The sequence below is a fragment of the Lycium ferocissimum genome, chromosome 1 (assembly GCF_029784015.1).
Source record: "Lycium ferocissimum isolate CSIRO_LF1 chromosome 1, AGI_CSIRO_Lferr_CH_V1, whole genome shotgun sequence".
Classification (NCBI taxonomy): domain Eukaryota; kingdom Viridiplantae; phylum Streptophyta; class Magnoliopsida; order Solanales; family Solanaceae; genus Lycium; species Lycium ferocissimum.
In genome coordinates this window covers 61,726,308-61,731,118 of record NC_081342.1, presented here as the reverse complement: position 1 = coordinate 61,731,118, position 4,811 = coordinate 61,726,308, and positions in this window count along the sequence as shown.

The window sequence follows — 4,811 nt, the reverse complement described above, 5'->3', positions numbered from 1 at the left end:
TTACATATGAGCAAAGGACCACTTTGATGCGGGTAAGTTACGTATTCTACGCATACTAGATGGGTATGTAAGTTATTGTTGTAGCAGTCCAAAATTGAAAGTCTTATGTAGGGTACAATTCTTGTAGTAATACAACAAACAATTTGTTCAAGCAACTTAAACAAATTGCAAAAATCAAGAACCAAGCTTGGCTTTTTTTTTTATTTTTTATTTTTTTATTTTTTAAATGTGCTTTTAGGATTCAAAGGCTGACAATTTCAAAAATATTAGATACAAACAAATTTGTAAAACCCAGGAAGCAAGCTTGGATTTATTTATTCAAAAAAAGTTAAAGAAGTGAAAATTTGAAGAGACAAGGTGGATTAAAAAACGGTTCCTTTAGGGTTAAGAGAAATTGCGAAAAAAGGCTTAGATTTTTAGTTAAAAATAAGAGTGAAAAATTTGCGGGATTAGGAAGAGGATACAAATTGCAATAACAGTGATGTGATATATTATTATTATTAAAATATTATTATTATATTATTATTATTATTATTATTATTATTATTATAAATAGAAAACAAAAGCGAATACCTGATTGATAAATCCATAGTATTAGTTTTCATCATCAAATCACAACACCAACCAAGACAACCTCAAAACCAAAACAATTTTACTTTGACTTTAATTTCCTTCTATCCTTATATAGATATAGAGAAGGCGTCCTATTTTGCCTTGGATTCACTCTTCTACAATTATTAGGACTTCGTTAAAAAGAATGAATTATATTTCACCTCACCTTCAAAGTAGTCCCGCACTTGATCAAAATGCTCCCTTACGTCTGATCCAGCTTCAAAATAGTCCCCACTTCGTGTACGTCTCTCAGGGAAAGGAAATAGTTTTAAAACTAGGAAATAATTTTAAATTAAGAAACTAGGATTCAAATTGCCTTTAATAATTTCTAATTATAATTTTTAAAAAGATACTAATATTATTAAAATAAAATTAAGGTGATTACCTCTAAACTTACGTAAAATTCTTTTACATCGACAGTGCACCAAACTTAAACTCACTCTTATATATATTAGTCGTTGAAGGACCCTGCATAGTCATGGTTCCAACTATATTCCTATTAGAGAGTGAAAATTTTACTAAACACGATTCCTCGAATGTCTTTCCACCGATTGCGGCAAATATTGGAGAACGCCTTGTCTACAGTTTACGCAATATTGGAGGCTTAACCTTGTCTTTTTATCATTAAGATGTTATTGTTCCTACAAGCCGACATGTTTCAAAACGAAAGGGATGAGAATATCCCATTTGAGGACGTGATTAAAGAAATTCCCTTGCGTATTCCCGGATAGTAGCCATTCCTATGATTGACACCATTAATGTGAAGGGGTTCTTGTTGCTCTTGAGGGCTAACTCATGCCAAAAGGAGTGCAATGTAATAATCAAAGAAGATGTGGTCGATAATCTCTATATCTTGACCACGTATTTTGCAACGAGGACCATGGTTGATACCAATTTTGTGGAGATACTTGTTGGCAGTCTTTCATGAAAAAGTAACAAGATGAAGGATTTGATATTATAAAGGGTGTGGAGCTTCCAGATCCAGTTAAAACTCTTATGCTAATGAGAATTGGTTGAATTGCATTCTTTAGCAATCAATTTATAAGAGACCATTCATTGCTAGTGAGGCCTAGATGAGCTTATCCTCTTCATCACAATTGTGAGATAAAGGTGTTTTCTAGATAGAATGAATCAAGTTGTCAGGCATTGTAAAGAGAGGGAGTAAAATTCCGAGAATCATTAATGATCATGTTAGAGACTTTAAGCATGTCTCCACCCCCCCTAAGGGGGACCTTGAAAAAACCGATGGAATCAGTAGGGAAATTCATTTATCAGCCCCCTTTTGAACTATGAACTACCCACCTAAACCTTTCATGAATGCCCCCCCTTTAAAGGGATCCCTGCTAAATTCTGGCCCAAGGTTTCCTGACAAAGTTATTTTTACCACAATTTTTGCTAAGAGGACTCTGGCCCAAAAAGGTTTTGAGGTATGTTTATAGCCTCCAAGCCAGGCTAGAATGGACAATTTTGCTTTTGTATCTCACATTTCTTGGGACCCCATCATTCTTTGGCTTGTGAGGGTATCCCAGTTGATGAGATAGTTCCCTTTTCTCAGTTAATTTTCCCCAAAAAAAGTTCCTTTGGATCTTATTGATAGTCTCAGAAATCTTACGGGGGGGCTTAATGTAATGCATCACATGGTTAGTAAAGCAATTGCAGAAAAATATCTAAAAATATAGGCTAAAGGTAATATTAGTGTATCATGTCTTTCTAAACAAATTATGTATCCATTAAGATTAAAGTAGCAGTATTAGGGTGAAATCACCGAGTAAAGGTGGATTAATAATTAAGCATAGCTTTTGACTTACCTTCTAATTAATTTATCGATTCCTCGAGGAATTTGTAATTTAATTTTATGCTTTCTACTTTTTTTGCTTTCTTGTAGTTGTTAAATTTACTTTTCAAGTTTTCGAACTTTTATGTCCATACATGATACATGTATAGTATATTCCTCAAAATACGAAGAGATCAATTCTCTTTTACTTAAAGTAATTGCATACGGGAAAAACAATGTTTTATACTCTCTCCCCGTTACTTTTCTTTCACTTTTGATTTTTTCACGCTTTGTTTAAGAAATAATAAATGAAGTGTATAATTTATCAATGTACTCGTATTTATTGGTGCATATTTTTATTAGATTTGAAAAATGATTTGAAGTAAGTATTTAATACTACTTAAAACGGGAAAAAATAAATTATTTTTTTCTTGATATGATAAAAATGACAAAAAGTAAAAATTTCTTAAAAATCTTAAAGTAAAAGTCAACAAAGGATATACATTAGTTACGGGCCTACCTAATAAAGTCTACGTATGGACGATATCTACGCAAAGAAAAATGCCATATTTTTTAAATACAATAATTTATTTATTTATTAGCCCTTACCGGTCCAAGTATTACAATAAAACATTACTTTGGGTCCTGTTTAACGTAAGGGGGGAAATTTTTTTTAAAAAGGGGCCGGTTTAATTAAATAGAAAAAATTCTTTGGGGTCCCCAAAAAGGGCTCTCCCCGAATGGAAATCAAAAAAAAATTACATTGGTTAAATTAAAAAAAAAAAAAAAAAAAAATGGCCAAACAAAAAAATTGGCTTAATTTAATACACGGGCCATTAAATTTGTAAGGATGAAGTTTTTTTTTTTTTAAACCCGGTTTTTTAAGGGTGGTTGGAATAGTTTGGGTCTAATTTGTGGGGATAGATTTTACTATTTAATAAAAAACTCATATGTTCCATGTCATCTTCTTTGAAAGGGAAATTTTAGACTAAAAAAACGTTGGGAACAATTATGAAAATAGGGGGAAATTTTTAACTTTTTTTTTTTTTTTTGCGTGTTTTTTTTTGGGGGTTTTTTGTTTTTTGTTTTAAAATTGTGGTTTTTAATTTTCCCCATTCACCCGTTAAATTAAAAAAATTTTTTTTTTTTCGGCGGAAAAGTTGTAAAAAAAGGGAAATTTTACAAGGAACGATGGGGAAAAAATTTGAATTTTCCCCATTTTTGTGAAAAGGGGGAGAAAAAGGGCCCCAAAAAGGAATTATCCCTTTTTCAAACTTTTGGAATTTTTTTTTTTTTTTTCTGGGGTTTGAACCCGGAGGGGCATCGGGGCGGCCTTTAAAAAATGCATTTAACCAAAATTAGGGATTCATGGTAACCCCGTTTTAATCCATTTTCAATATGTTAAAAGCATTTTTGGCCCTTTTCGCAAAATGGCCCCCTTTCCCCGGTTCGTATTGTTGAAAATGATGAGGGGGTGTAGAAATGGTATCAATGGGCAGGTGAATTTTTAAAAAAGAATAAAAAATTTTGTCTGTGGATCACGTGATGTTGTTAGAGCAAGATAAAGGAAGAATATTCTAGCTAGGTGGCAATTTTCCATTGGCTCTTTTTCTTCCTTTTTTTTTCCTTTTTTTTATATTTAAAATTTATTATCATTAAATATGAAATAACAAAACGTGTTTAACATAAAATATGGATAATTATGTTTTGGAACTTTAAATAATTAGTAAATTTATAAATAGTCATAAGTAAAGTAATTAAGAGTTTAAAATTTTTAAATTTAAAGAAAAATTTAAAAATAATTAATTATATTTTTTAAAAAAAAAAAATAAAATTGAGGGGTTAAAAATGTGTTAACACTTAATTAACGCAAATAATATGGTAAGTGAAGATGAAATATTTCCCAAAAAAAATTTATAATAAAAAGAACTTCCCTTTCTCATGTCAAAGGTTCAATCTGAAATACCACAAACGTATGGTATAGTTTCTTTTTTCAATTTCCACTATTAAAAAACATAATTTTAAATAACTAGTGTAATAATAATTAAATTCGATTTTGAAAGACAGAAAAAATATATATATATATATATATATATATATATATATATATATATATATATATATATATATATATATATATAGATTCTGGATTTGTTGTGGGACCCAACAACAAAGTGAAGTGGATTGATCGTTAAATTTGTCAACATGCAGGTATGTCCTACTCTTTATATTTTTTGGGGTTAAACAAGTATGGCCTTTAATACATCAAATTCAAATTTCCACGTCCCGGAAAGAGCTCCATGCATGCCCATAAATGGGTCGTTTGGATTTTGGGATAAAAGAAGATAATTTTGAAATAAAAAATTTGGGGTTAATTTTCTTTTTTTTTGGTTGAATATTCTTATTTCAAACTTAGTAATTTTGG